A 16,205-nucleotide genomic window follows, 5' to 3' on the forward strand; every position below is an offset into this window, starting at 1 on the left:
AATGGCAGCAAATTAGCATACACATACAAAAGTTAACAAACAGATGTGAGCACTACGTTTGACTCCAGCAACACCTCCAAGACCAACGAAGTTCAATTTTGGGTATAAGCGAGAACTGACAGACTTAGCATGTGCAGATGCACACTTCTCCAGATATGCTGAAACAGATTTCCTGAAGTGGTACATATAGGTTGGGGGCAATGCTCCCCCTAAGATGTGGAGTCTTGTGAGCAAAAAATTCTACTTTGTGAGCTACTGGCATTAAAGTTGTGAGTGAGCGATTTGGCTGCTGCATAAATTAGCCGTCCTTCCTGAGCTAAGACAAAAATGTGTGAGCCGGAGGCTAAAAAAACTGTGAGCTAGCTCACACTAACTCAGCTTAGAGGAAACACTGGTTGGGAGGGGGTTGTTTCCAGGAAGGGATAATTAGAGTCAAGATGCATAACTAAGATTAGAATAGCTATAACTATACACTTAAAGTTACAATAATTTAGGGGTTTTTTTTAAAGTTCAGCCTACATATTGAAAAAGATACATTTATGTACATTTGAAAGGATCTAATTAATATATATTCTGAAAAGTAACAGTAAAGGAGAGTTTTCCCATAGAAGTAGAACCAATCACAAAAGTATACTTATTTAAACTGACGGACTAACTGAAATATCCCAAGTTCATAAATAATAACATGCCATTTTTAAATCTCAGAATTATTCTTTCAAATCACATTCATGTCTTGCTTTGTGGAAAGTTTATACTTGAGTGTACCTCTGAAAAAGTCTTTCGTATGCAATGATCCCAGGGACAGTTCAGCAGTTCATGTCTTCCTGAGGGCTCGGCCAGATAAGATACGTGGCATGAGTCCAGAGTTCCCCGACCCAACTTTGTGGTCAGATTTGACATCAGGGAATGTTATATGTGACTGCAAGTCGGATCAGGAATCCTCAAGCTGACTTGTGTCACATGTATTGTCTAGTGGAGCCCTGAAAGTACTCTGACATACACTATCATATATAATGAACACACTTGTGCCTGTTTGTGGTGGTCACACATGACAGAAAGCTATGGTTGTTGGTGGGTTTCCATGGCATGAGAAGACAATAATGCCAGGAAAAGACAATAATGCCAGGAAAAGTTGAAGGCAGCAGGAAAAGAGGAAGACCCAACATGAGATGGGTTGACTCAATCAAGGAAGCCTCAGCCTTCATTTTGCAAGACTTGAGCAGGGCTATTAACAATAGGGTCACCATTAAGGTGGAAGCGACATAACAGCACTTAACGCAAACACACAGCCAAAACATACATGTGTGGTTCTTGCATATTCTGGGTACAGGCAAATTCCTACATTAAGTGATGTGTGTGTGAGAAATAACTCATCACAGAAGAGAAGAAGATGGGGGCTAGACATGTACAGTTGGTCTCTGCTGTACCTTCCCCCTAAAAAGACTGGACTCCAAGTGACAGCAACCTGATAATGTTAGCGACAAGACTGCAGCAGTTCTACTAAACCCATTTGCTCTGAAAGTCAGGTAGGCAGAATGGGTTACTACAGACAATTTTATTAGATCAGTTGATTAGCAATGTGTCAAAGAAAAGGATCCCTAATAACAGATTGCCATTAAGAAGTAGTCAATGGATTATGTAAATTGCCCTTTGGATCTCTTTTTCAATAGGAAAGGCTAAAATCAAGGCTAGGCCAGGGTGGAAGAAGACGCACTCCAGGGGAGTTGGTACTGAAAGAGAAGCAGGAAAGAATGTCTGCTTGGCTAACCAGACAAGAACAGAAGGCATCCTGATATTTTACCCAATCAGGAGACCTCTTCCTGCCTGTAGGTCAAAGAGAATGATTATAGGTATTCCTACTCTGAAGAGGCAAACATACCAAGTATGTTTACAGAATCTCTTACAACCTAAATCCTTCTATTACAGAGCAATCCTAAATAGTTACACTCTCCTTGGTTAATTGAAGCTAATTGGCTTAGGAGGGTATAACTCTATTCGCGATTGTACTGCTGCTGTGTGAGCTTCAGCCTAAGCATGTGTAGTCAGAAGAAAATCCCATTGAGTTCAATGGGTCTTGCTCCCTAGAAAGTATGCATAAGACTGCAACCTTAGTCTCTGGTATTCCTGCTTCTAATCCTGCACCTCATGACAGCAGGGTTGCCAGGATTGTGTCTGGCAAACCTGGGAGCTGTTGTGGGTAGGGCATGGGGAGGAGAAGCATGGAGAATTGTGGTGATGTCACTTCTGAGAGAAGACCAGGAAGTGATGTCATTGCATCACCACATCATGGATGTGATCTCTCACAAATCGTGACAGATCTGTCACAAACTGTGACCTGTCACAAATTCACTAGTTGGCAAGCTACTATCTCTTGTTTCAGTCTCTCAACCACAGTAAATGGATAATAATACTGGCCCACCTCACAGTTCCATTGGATTACTATGCATGATGACCTTTGAACACTGAAAAAACTGTACAAGTTCTAAGAGCCAGTTTGGTGTAGTGGTTAAGTGCGCGGACTCTAATCTGGGAGAACGGGGTTTGATTCCCCACTCCTCCACTTGCACCTGGCTGGATGGCCTTGGGCAAGCCGTAGCTTTTTTCAAGAGCTGTTCTTGAAAAAGAGAAGTTTCTGTCAGAGCTCTCTCAGCCCCACCTACCTCACAAGGGTGTCTGTTGGGGGAGGGGAAGGGAAAGGAGTTTGTAAGCCGCTCTGAGACACCTTTGGGTAGTGAAGGGCGGGGTATAAATCCAATCTCTTCTTCTTCTTCTAAGTATCACTGCTATTTTGCTCACAACAAATCTGCGAAGAAGGCTTCTGAAAGACAGCACATTGCTCAGGCCTTCACAAAGAAGTACAGATTCAAACCTGGCCACTCACAGCCAAACAAAACACCACAACACCAACCTTTTATTTCCCTGTCATTTATTAAACAATTTTTTTACACAGTGATTACTGTACAAACCACTGAACAATAACTAAGAGGGTCCACTCTCAGGCAATTTTCTCTCCTTTTAAGAAATCCTGAATGGAACTCCAGTTTCCATAGATTATTTCAAATATTTTGCTGTTCAGCTATATTTTTACTTGCTGCCTTTCAGTAAGACACAGAACATCTGAAAGCAAGTAATTATCTGTATATTAAGAGAGCTGAAGTTCACAAAAAGGAATCTTCTAAGAAAAAACATAAAAAAACCCTTTGTGACAGCTGCATATAATAGCACAAATCATCTCCAAGCTGAAATGAAAAGGAGATGAAACAGGGAAACATAATTTCAGTCATTTGTTGAATTTCACTGCCAACAAATGGCTATTTTAACAGGAATAAATACTATCGAATCCCAACTTAGAAAATTTCAGCTCACCTTCTCAAAAGCCAATCTAGGCCCAATTAGCACTTGGCGATCACCGACACATCACTAGCTAAGCCCCCAGCAGTGCAGCCAGAAGTCAGCCTGGGCTTAAGGAAAACCATGGCTCCCATTGGCTCAAAGGACTGTGTTTCTTGTCTATACCCCTGAATGTGTGTCTATACCCCTGAAATGTAACAGCCTCCCACATTTTTATATATATTTGTCTGGAAAAATCAATAGCAGTCATCAGTGGCATTTATGTCACTGGGTCTCACTTATTTTTTTTGATGCCTTCAGTATCAATGTCATTTATTACAGTTTCCTGGGGAATAATTTAATTGCTTAATCATTGCTATCTACCAGATACAGTAAAGCATGAAACTACTCATTCTTGGTCAATTTTCCTAGAGCTATCTGTACACCAAATGTCTGCCATGAAGAATGCTTCTATCAATCCGTAGTATGATGGGCAGACCTATAAGCTGCTGTATCAACACACCAGTTTGGTGTAGTGGTTAAGTGCACGGACTCTAATCTTGGAGAATGGGGTTTGATTCCCCACTCCTCCACTTGCACCTGGCTGGATGACCTTGGGCAAGCTGTAGTTCTGATAAGAGCAGTTCTCGAAAAAGAGCAGTTTCTGTCAGAGCTCTCTCAGCCCCACCTACCTCACAGGGTGTGTGTTGTGGGGAGGGGAAGGGAAATGAGTTTGTAAGCTGCTCTGAGACTCCTTTGGGTAGTGAAGGGCAGGGTATAAATCCAATCTCTTCCTCTTCTTCTTCTTCTTCTAAACAAAGGTTAAAGGGCTGGATTCATAGGACACTCGAAACAGAGTGATTAACATTGCAATAAAAAAGATTGCCCTTGAACAATGGGGGTAGAGATGGGGAGACACTACGGCTTAAAAGGCAGATGAGGCCTTCTGGGGACCACGGTGCAACTCTGTGCATAACTTTTGTGAAAGTAGGAAGTATGCACACATAATATGCACATGGCAGGCATCAGAGCTAAGCACTGCCATGCAGCAAGTGCCATGACAGCAGCAGTTCAATAGTTTCCAGTGACTTTTAATTTAATACATACTCAGGAATGGCACAGAAATTAATGCAAATTTCAAAACACCTGATTTTACTGCCCCTTCCTTCAGAATGGTCCTGCAAGGAGGTGGCTTTGAGGTTAGAAGGGGAAAAAAATGATCTGCCCCTTTGAAATTTCAAAAATTTCGGCATGGCTGTCAATTTTTATCATCTTAAACATTTAAGAGCAGTTCGCTAATGAGAAATGCCTGAAAATCCTAGCCTGCTCATGCCTTGGGCAAGCTACATAACTGGGATTGTTTTCCAAAGCAGGAGGAAAGGCTATCTCATTATCTTTCAATAATATTTTCATTCACGACTCATTAAAATGCTTTGAGAAAATTTACTACAGCGAAGTCGAGTTTTTAAAGGGTCATTTCAAAATAAGGAATACATTTATTTAAAAACTATCAAGGCAAAGGAGTCTACAAAGGTGAAAGAGTCTACAAAAATCTGATCAATTGGCAAGAATGTAGCTCTTTCAAATAAAAAAAATGAATTGTGAAGATTTAAGATAAGGTGTCTGGACTCTGAAGACAACCAAGTGGATAGAAGAGGCTGTAGGCTGAGGGCACAGGGAAAATAGTCTGCTTGTTGGGGAGATGGGTCCCACAAGCCCTGAATTTGTGAAAAGGCGTGCTTGGTAAAAACAAATAAAAAATTAAGCCTAGGAACTCCATGGATATTAACAATAGAAGACTTGTATGTAGGAAAACCAATTAAGAACAAAAAGGAGGGAGGGAGGGAATGAGGATCCCTGGATAAAAGTAATTTAACTTGTACACATAAGAACATAAGAACATAAGATATGCCAATGTTGGATCAGGCCAAAGGCCCATCCAGTCCAACACTCTGTATCCCACAGTGGCCAGAAATACCAGTGCCATCAGGAGGTCCACCAGTGGGGCCAGGACATTAGAAGCCATCCCACTGTTGACCCCCCCAAGCACCAAGATGACAGAGCATCACTTGCCCCAGAGTCCCTATCTATACCTTGTGGCTAATAGCCACTGATGGACCTCTGCTCGATATGCTTATCTAATTCCCTTTTGAAGCCGTCCATGATTGTACCCGCCACCACTTCCTGTGGCAGTGAATTCCAAGTGTTAATCACTCTTTGGGTGAAGAAGTACTTCCTTTTATCCGTTCTAACCCAACCGCTCAGCAATTTCATGGAGCGCCCACGAGTTCTTGTATTGTGAGAAAGGGAGAAAAGTACCTCTCTATAGCATAACCACACTCTGGTTATGCTATAGAGAGCACTGTTTCACTTTTCCTGAAGTAACTTTTCTACTTTTGTGATGTGAAACAGAAGGAAAGGAACCAGTGGGATACCCCAGAGAAAATGTGTACCATGTCTGTATGAATTAGGGGGGAAAGTGTTAGGGGTAAGCATTGTAAAGGCGCTCACTACTCTGAAGGGAGCAGAATATATAGATTGTACACATACCTTTGAATGGATCTTGAGCAAGGGAATAAAAATTTTAGTCAAAGAGCAAACTGAATGACACAAGCCCTCATAGGCTGTGGTCACACACATTAATAATCCACTTTCAATCCACTTTCAGTGCACTTTCCAACTGTGTGGACTGGCAAAATCCAGTTGGAAAGTGGACTGAAAGTGGATTATTTAGTGTGCGTGACTGCAGCCATAGACTTCCTCTAAAAACAACTAAGTTGTTATTCTGTGAAGTAAGCTGAAGCTGTCACATAGAAAAGTACACTAAAGAAAGAGATTACATTATTATCTGGGGCTAGGGATACCAGCCTCCAGGTGGGACCTGGGGGTCCCCAGGAAGTACAGCATCTCCAGACCACAGAGATCAGTTCCTGTAGAGAAAATGGATGCTTTGGAGGCTGGACTCTATGGCATTGTGCCCCACTAAGGTCCCTGTCCTCCCCAGGCTCAATCCCCAAATCTCCAGGAGTTTCCCAACCAGGTTCTGGCAGCCCTACAGCCTTCCATTCATGACTACAGGGAACCTGGCAACCCCCCAGGTTTACCTGGGCCAGTGGAGGCTCCTGGGCAGGTGGTGCCAATGATTGGAGTAACAGAAGCCCCACTCAAGAGCACAAGAGGAAGGGCCAGGCAGGCCACAGAATAGGGAAGCTTGGCTCCCTGTGCCTGCCACACCCTCCACGCAGCAGAGAGACGAGGCAGGCAATCCCAAGACAACATCCAGAGGCAAGGATGAGACCAGCAGCATCCCCACCTGTCTTAGGCTGGACTGGGCCAGAGGAGGGGGCCTCTAAGGTAGCAGGGGAGGAAGGAGCACAACAAAAACAAATCTTACTAGCCTTCCCACCAATGCTCCCTCTAAGCTGTGGAGTCTTGTGAGCCATCCTTCCTCAGCTAAGACAAAAATGTGTGAGCCAGAGGCTAAAAAACTGTGAGCTGGAACCAAACTCAGCTTAGAGGGAACACTGCTCCCCACCAGTGTGCAGTACCTACTGGTCACAAGCTAGCTAGGGTAGAGCTAGATCTGAGTTTAGTAGCACCTTATAGACCAACAAGATTTTTGTTCCTGTTGCTACCTGAGGGATGGACGGGCTCCATAGCTGAGCTGCAAGCCCCTGCCCTTCATTCTACTCATCCAGGCCTGATTTTATACATGTAAGAGAATGTGTTGGGAAAGACAGATAATAAAAATGGTGAACTGCTGGAATGTACTGCCCTGCTTCAGTCTATAAGCAGGAGTTCATATTTTGGAACATTCTCCCCTTGTTTAGAAATCCTTGTAAACAGAAAACCTGCACAGCAAACAAAATCATTGTTCCCCACTGTGATAGTTTTCTGTTTGCATGGAGTCGGTTATGTGAAGGAGTATCCAAAAGTGGAACCCACCATTCGCAGTCTCCACCACTTGAACATTCTACCATAGGTCTCTGCAACCCAAACATGGCGGCTCACTATGGAACTCAATATGGCCCTTATAAACGAGAAAATCAAACTGTTAGGTTATATTGGGCATGGAGGTGGAATGCTGAAACAGCCAGTGAAGAGAATGGCAGGCAAAGAATTCTGTGGGACTGAAACATTTTTAGAGATGCTTTACAGAAAAGGAAATGAAGGAGGTGAGTGATCCAAATGCAAACCATGCAGAGCTTTATGCCAGCACACTAAAACAACCACATGGGGGGGAGACTCCTGTGCATATTTATTACTTGTGAGATCCCCAGTGCGCCACTTTTAATAAAAGATTTGCATCGCTGGGCTGTAAGAAACTGAATGGATTATTATTCAGTATATTAATGATCAGTGATGTTATGCTGTATAGTTTCAGTTATGCAAATGGATTTCTTATACAAGCCTTTTTTTGGTTGATCTCTTGCTCTGAATTTTGATGTAGTTTAGGTTTTTAATGGTAAAATACCCTTGTTCTGCTACTTCATTCTCCTCTGTGTACAAAGCAGGCCTTAGTGCCTTTATTTTAATCTGTAAAATATTGTATAGCATGAGTTCCTCCTTTGCCCCACCTCTCTGCCCAAGATAGGAATTACAGATACTTCCCTGTAAACTATTGAACTAAATAGATCTTGACAGGCATAGCAAGTGCCATAGGATTATTAATTAATTTGAAGTTCGGGGCTCGTTCCTTTCAAGTTTCTGGTTGTTGTTGGTTTTTTTATTCATGTTGTCTTTTCATTAAAAACAAAGGATGAACAAATTTGTCAGGCTTTGAGCGTCAGTCTGATTTATCCTAATGGCAAAAATAAATTTAACTTCCTAAAACATTTTGCTACAGTCAATCCTCTAATTAACTGCTTATTAAAGAAGATAAAAAGAGACAAAATAATCACTGACCTTTGTTTTAATTTCAGAATATTTTACACACGTAAAGCAGAGGCTTCCCAGGCAAAAACCTAACCTTTCATGGGAGTACCTATTCTAATGCATGGGGGGGGGGGGACTGAACACATGGAAACCAGGAACTGAATAATAGTCCAATCCAAAATTCACAATTTCCAGAGCACTTGAATTGAGTGATAATTTGATCTGCGCAGGAGGAAAAAAGTGGATATCATAGATGACATTTTTCTCTCTTTTAACACTTATTTGGAAGCTTCAACATTTTCAGACAAAATTGTAATTTTTCATATATGTATATACAAGTATATGCCATCTCCCCGCCCTCAGCTGTGCCACTGCCTCCACCTGCCTGGCTCATGTGGCTGCTGAGGCCATGTGGGTCCTGCTGCAGCAGGTCCTGCTCCCCCACCGACTTGCAGCTCCCCTGTCTCTGCCTGCCAGTCTCAGCACAGCTCCTTATCCTCCTTGCCTTCCCATTCACCTGCCTATAGCACTGATCGGGGAGGGGGACTCCCTCCCCCACAGATCACATGGCAGCGAAGAGCAGCTCCCACCTCCTCCTTCCGTCATACCTGCTTGGCTCATGGGGCAGCAGGCAACTTCTCCTCCCTTTTCCGAAGTGGTGACAACAGGTCTCACAACATAACACTGTGAGATCTTGGTCTCTTCCTAAAAACATTTTTTGTATTTTTCTGCAAACCTGAGGGTTCCTCCTGGTTTGCAGAAAAATGTATCCTCTGTATCAATGGCCCCCTTATTTTTTTCTCCCTCTCCACCTAGGTACCCAGTTCAGAACTAGATCTGTGATTACTGCTATGTTGGGGAAAGTGCTGGGTCAATTAAGGAATGAAGGGATCTGTTGTTTGTAGTACTCTGGGTTCCACAGCTGGAAAAGCTCAGGGTGCAAGAGAATGTTTACGCATTCGTGGTCCAGGCTGTCGGTAATGCTTGTCTGTTTGTTATAGGCCTAATTGGTGGTGTGTGCTATTTGGTTCAGCCTCCTGTAAGAGTAAGAGTAAATTCACATATGGAGACTCAAGTAACAGCTAGTATATGTCGATCTTCCCTTAGAGACCACATTTGTACATTGATCCTCCTCTGAGTAGCACAGGATGGCATACATAGTTCTCCCCTGCTCCATTTCGTCCTGCCTTGTGGTGAGGCTAGTCCCATGAAATTCATAGCTAAGTGGGGATTTGAACGTGGGTCTCCCAAATCCTAATCCAGCACTCTAGCCCATGGACATAGGGTGACTGTTTCAATTGGCAATGTGTTATGTATTAAGTTCTGCATTACCTTGAGTTCTGAGACAGGATTGTAAATACACCAATCAGAGCTGTGCAATGTTCTGGAGGGAAGCACTCTGATTGGACCTTAGATGTAAATAGTGATTGGTTGTTAACTGACTTGTGGGTGTGGCTACCCAAGCCCAGACTGTTTAAAAGAGAGCCTGTTGCTCTATGTTTTTGTCTCTTTCATGATTTCTTCTGACTTTGTTAATAAAGCTGATTCACTGTTCACAAGCTGTGCTGAGTCTTGTACTTAATACAATGCATCAAATAATTTACTGATGCACCGGGCCTGAAAAACAAAATGGGAAGTATACTCCCTTAGAAGAAGGTGCTGGTATCCCCAACTATTGGCTTAATTACCACCAATGACAGGCAGCTTTGTGGACAACTGGAGAAGCCTTCTACAGAATTTCTTGACTTATGCATTGTTGCATTGTGAGCTTTGGTTCCAGGAGAAATAATCTGCCTGAAGAAGTTCTGGAAAAATGCAACTTTTGCCTGGGAGGTGTTTTGCATGATAGTTGCTGCATCAGCCTACAACATTGAATCCTTTCTGCATATTCGCCTCTGTAGTTGTGGACATTCCTACAAGATTTATATTGCCATATTCATTTATAAATCTTTATGTCATTGTTATTTGTTGTTGTTTAGTCGCACAGTCGAGTCCGACTCTTCGCGACCCCATGGACCAGATCACGCCAGGCCCCCCTGTCTTCTGCCATCCTCTGAAGTTTGCTCAATTTCATGTTTGTTGCATCGATGACACTGTCTAACCATCTCATCCTTTGCCGTCCCCGTCTTCTTTGACCTTCAATCTTTCCCAGCATCAGGGTCTTCTCCAGTGAGTAGTGCACTATAATTATTAAGTTGCACTAGGTTCTTTACTGTATATTATAAGCAGGGGTCATTTCGTAGAAAACAAGGTGCAGGAGCTCATTAGCATAACTTATTTGCATATGCCACACCCCCTGACATCACCAGAGGTATGTCAGAAGGCAACACCCACAGCTCAGGCTCCACTCCAAAAATCTCCAGGTATTTCCCAGCTCAGAGCTGGCAAGCCTACCTTCCTTTTTGTTTTATTCTAACTTTGGAAAAGAGGGGGGGGGGAGGGAAGGAAGGATGGAAGGAAGGAAGGAAGACGTGCTCGACAGAGCTCTGGAGCTGCCGGTCCTGGGCGGCAGCGTGACCACTGCTGCTCAGCTTGGTGCGGTACTCCTCCAGCAGGCACAGCGCCTGGTGGGTGTCTGCACTGGGGGGGGGGGCGAGCGAGGGCATCAGCTACCGCCTCCCAGCACCGGAGAAAGAGAAAAGGGGGAAGAGGCTCCACTCTCGTGGCTCAGGCAGGGTGGCGGCGGTGCTGCACGATTTAGAGCAAGATCCGAGGGGATGCAGTGGGGGTCAGGCCCACGCTGCTGCCTCCTCCTCCTCTCTGCGCCATGACACCCTGCACCTGACCACCCTCCGGATCCCACGGCACCACCCCCGACTCTGCCCCCCACTTCCCCACATCAAGAGGAGAAGGGGGACCTGTTGTTGCTCCTGCCCACGAGGAGGGATCCGCTGGGGCTACCGCACTTTGCACATGCTCAGAGGCACCGCTGCCTCCTTGCCTGCCCCCGTGGATCCCCCCAAGAAAGGCAGTAGTGGAAAGGGGGGGTGCCCAGCCTCAGCAAGCCTTTCTCAGGCCCTGCGCTCCGGCACTGGGCCCAAGAAAGGCGATGGCGGTGGGAAGGGGGGGCGCCCGGCCTCGTCAGGTCTTTCTGTGGGCCGCAACTTACCTTCCTTCTGCCTCCTCATGGCCCGACTGGGAGCAGGGGCGGGGCTTGGTCATGTGCCCGCCCCCCAAGTGCCTCACTCCCAAAGAGCTGCTCTGGTGCGTTCCAGGGCCAACCGACCCTTGATTATAAGTATATGATTTAATCAGATAATGAAGTTATAGTAGCATATCAGAACTGTGTGCTTTGTTTAAACACGGTGATTTTCCATGTTTACTCAGGCAGTGGTTGAATGTTGAGTGTAGGAATGACCAAAATGGAAATACTTAACTAACACATGGCCCTTGGTTTCCAGTTTGATGCAGAAAATCAATATGTGCTGTCAAGTCACAACTGACTTATGACAACCCCAGCAACGGGTGTTCAAGGCAAGTGAGAAGTAGAGGTGATTTGCCATTGCCTTCCTCTGCAGAGCTTTTCTTGGTGGTCTCCCATTCAAGTATCAACCCTGCTTAGCTTTTGAGATCTGACGAGATTGGGCTATACTATGCCGCCAACCCTCCAGAAAATGATAGGGGGAAAATAGAATGTGCTACAATAGAATGAATGGAATAATTGATGGTACACAGAGTAAATCTGAAGTACAAGAACACTGCCATACACTTCTGACATCATCTATATATCTGTTTCCCAACTGTGCCCCCTACCTGTGGATACCTAAATCCAGAGATTGGGGGCACAAAGAAAGAAAATAGACATTTCTGCAAATGTGTGTGAGTGGGTACATTTGCAGAAAAATCTAAAAGCCTTAAAAATTACATTTTGGGAGTATAAATCCCCCACAAAAAAAGTGTTGTCTGCACATGTACAGACAACATAAAAACTTAGCACCTCTTCAAAGGGAAGCCTGGTGAGGCCTAGGATCAGGTGCAGCAGTGGAGGCGGCAGCCATGTGGAGAGAAGGGAGGAAGCTGCAGCAGGCTGGCAGCAGAGACTTGGAGTCTTCCCTGGCCTCAGTGGCAGCCCTTACAACTGGTTCCAATCACATGACTCTCTTGCAACTGGTTCCAATCACTGAACAAGAAACTACATCCAGTTTTAACCAACCAAGTACCCAGTGTAATACCATATACATATCTTTAAACACTGTGAAGTCCGATTTCTTGAGAAGACTGTTTCACTTATAACTCAAGCAGAAAAGCAAATATAATTGGTGTGGCATAAAATTAGAGATAATCCTGTTTTAATGCATCGAAGTGAGGACAAGTATTACCTATGCTTAATTTACATAACAAAGAGCCCACAACTAAGAAGCAGTGAAAGTGGTTGCCTGTAGGAAAGGCAGTCAGCATTTTTGGATCAGACAGCAGAAAGGTTTACAAGAACTTTAGCAGGAAAGGCACTAGTGTTACAAATACCACCAGTATTGCAAGCTGATATCCATGTATTACTGCATTTGTTTAGTTTTTACCATAATTGGTGGAGGTGTACTGTGACACAACGGTATTGGTATAAGGTACATAAACTACTCACAGATATCCTAGAGGTAGAAATACCTCTATCTCCAGAACCTTTTTTTTTTGTTAAATATACTACCTGATATATATAGAGTGGAAGAAAAATATGTTATTATATATATAATCACAGTGGCACGTATTTTGTTTGCCAAGTATTGGAAACAAGAGGGAATATCCTCTAAAAGTGAATTAATCTATAAAATATTAGAAGTTGTAGAAATGGACAAACTATCCACAACTTTACAAAATAAGAATGAAGAGTTGTTCAAAAATAGATGGAAAAAATTGTATAAATGGTTAGATAAGAAATAATGAATAAAAAGATAAGTGTATGACTCCAAAATTTGATATCTTGTTGAATGAGATATGTGAAATTACGTTGTAATGTCTGGGTTGTTTTTTTTTTGGAAACTGTAAATAAAACATTTTTTTAAAAAAACGACTGTTGGAAAAATTGGCAAAATAGTTAAATATTCAGAGATTGCAATTGATCTTTGCTTCACTGGAGAGGAGGCATTTTCTTCTATGTAAAAATCTTTATTTCTAAGAGAAGGATTCACAGGAAATCTACAAAATAACAAAGACACCTAAGACTACATCTTTACACTTTGACCACTGGGTCTACAACAATGGAGATTCTTCTTCTTCTTGACCCCTAGAAGGAAATCACCTGAATACATTAACCAATGATGGTGAGTAAACAGACTTCAGTTTCGGGCTTTGTTTCCATTGCTTCTGTGCCAGGTTTCCTTCCAGGTCAGTCTAAACAATAGCACACAAGGTAAAGCACATTAACCCTATAATGACTGAATTTTAGACCTTGCAACACACACTTTCCCAACAAATACACCTTGAAGCATCCCCCCAAAAGGTCATATGTTAAAATAGTAATACTTAGCATTTATACTGTGCATCCTACAGCACCCTGTTATCTTGCTGTAACCCATACAAAAATCCTGTATTTTTATCCGGTATGGCAGATGGAAGGCTAAGGCTTGGAAAAGGTGGCTGGCCTAAGACATTCTAGTGTTCGTAGTAAAGTTAAGATCTGTATCAGTGGTTTCCTGATTCATAGCACAATCGCATAGCAGCTGTTGCTTCCTTTTACCCATTGAAACACGTATCAGTTAATGTCATCACAGTTAAGGGTTAAAACTGCCTAGCTGTTACAGCCTTGAGTGAGCATTTTTTCAGTACTATAAAAAGTCATAGAAGCATAGAATAATAGAATTGGAAGGAACCCTCCAGGGTCATTTAGTCCACCCCGTGCACAATACAGGAAATTCACAAATACCTCCTCCTCCACACCCCTAGTGACAGCTGTTCCATGCCCAGAAGATGACAAAAAAACCTCCAGGATCTCCAGCCAAACTGGCTTGGAGAAAAATTGCTTCCTGACCCCAAAGTAGCAATCAGCATTTCCCTGGGCGTGTAAGAACTAAGCACTGAGCACAAGAACTAAGCACTGATGCAACCCTTCCTTCCCTCCCTCTCATGATCTGTCTATGTTCACAGAATCAGCATTACTGTCAAATGGCCATCTAAAAGGTAAAGGTAAAGGTTCCCTTGCTTGAAAGCCAGTCAAATCCGACTCTAGGGCTGCGGTCCTCATCTCCGTTTCAAAGCCGAAGAGCCAGCGCTGTCCGAAGACGTTTCCGTGGTCATGTGGCCGGCATGACTAAACACCAAGGCGCACAGAATGCTGTTACCTTCCCACTGAAGTGGTACCTATTTATCTACTTGCAATTTCTTGCTTTCGAACTGCTAGGTTGGCAGGAGCTGGAACTAGAGACGGGCGCTCACTCCGTCATGCGGCACACTTGGGTCTCGAACTGCTGAACTACCGACCTTCCAAAGAAAGAGAAGCCCACCACCTCCCAAGGAAGCCTGCTCCACTGAAGTTACACCCTTTGTCTCCAATGGAAGTAGAAGGATGTAGCCCTGCTTAGGATGGCAGAGTGCTAAGAATGCTTTCCTGGATGTAAAACCCACTGAACAAACCTGAGCAGGATTCTGAATAGACTGGCTTAGAGGTACAGTATTAGTGTATTAACCTGGAAGAACCCAGACTGGACCCTAGAAAACTGAAATGAAATTGACCAAGGCTTTCTTAACCAGGAAGTATGTCCTTTGGGGACAGAACAAAACAAAGTAAAGAAGCAGAAAAGGATCCTGGCTATGAAAAGCAATGGAAAAACAGGGGAGGCAGGGATGCCACCAATTGCACAGGCACAGAACCAGCACAGAACATAAGAATGTAAGAGAAGCCAATGTTGGATCAGGCCAATGGCCCATCCAGTCCAATGCTCTGTCACACAGTGGCCAAAAATACCAGGTGCCATCAGGAGGTCCACCAGTGGGGCCAGGACACTAGAAACCCTCCCACTGTTGCCCCGCCCCAAGAATACAGAGCATCACTTGCCCCAGCCTGAGAGTTCCTATCTATATCTTGTGGCTAATAGCCACTGATGGGCTTCTGCTCCATATGCTTATCTAATTCCCTCTTGAAGCTGTCCATGCTTGTAGCTGCCACCACCTCCTGTGGCAGTGAATCCCATGTGTTAATCACAGACAACTTAACTTCACTTTTTTTAAAAAAAGAGGCTTCCCATGATGACCTGGGCCGTAGCAATCAAGCATGCATGATCAGCAGTCACCAGGCTGCCATGCTGAATGCTGCCACTGCACAGATGCAAAACTGTTAGCAACACTGCAAGGCAAACAGGGTTGACTAAACAAAACACTAGGCATTTTGAACACAGCAAATCTGACTGTAATTTTTGTAAACTTCTCAGCATCACTGCTGCTTTCCTGCCTCCATTCAACTGGTATCTACCTACTATAATGGCTTTCCGATGTCAGCTGAAAGCAGTTTTGTTTACATGAGCTTTATCAGCCTCTAATTGGACAGATTAATCAATCTGTTGGTGGCCTCATTTTAGCTACTGGTATTTATTATTGCTGTTCTTTATTTGATGGTTATTTCATGACATACTGTTATAATCTGTATTGCAAACCACCTAATGTTCTATACTTGAGAGGCAGGGTATACATTTTTTCTAAATAAACGCTAAGTTCCTTAAGTAAATCATGTCCATTGTTCCTTTCATACTGCTTCAGCAGAACAAAGTCTAGTATTCCCTTTAAACACGACAAGGGTGCCAAGGACCAGCCTAGAGATCCCCTTTGTGGCTAATGCAGAGGGAATATCACTGCCTCTCAGCCAGCAGACTATTGTCTGTGGCACTATCAGCTGGTGCCCAGGACTGCCTGGTTCTGATGAGATCACTGAAAGACAGTACACAATGTGCATGGCTCACACACAGAGGCACACTTCTTTCTGTTCTTACATTCAAAGACGTAACAAAAACAGGTCACAAGACTGGGAGGGGGGGGGAAATACAATCGAATCACCTGCCAACCATCCAGCCCAGCAA

The sequence above is a fragment of the Gekko japonicus genome, unplaced genomic scaffold (assembly GCF_001447785.1).
Source record: "Gekko japonicus isolate JY-2015 unplaced genomic scaffold, Gekko_japonicus_V1.1 scaffold514, whole genome shotgun sequence".
NCBI lineage: Eukaryota > Metazoa > Chordata > Lepidosauria > Squamata > Gekkonidae > Gekko > Gekko japonicus.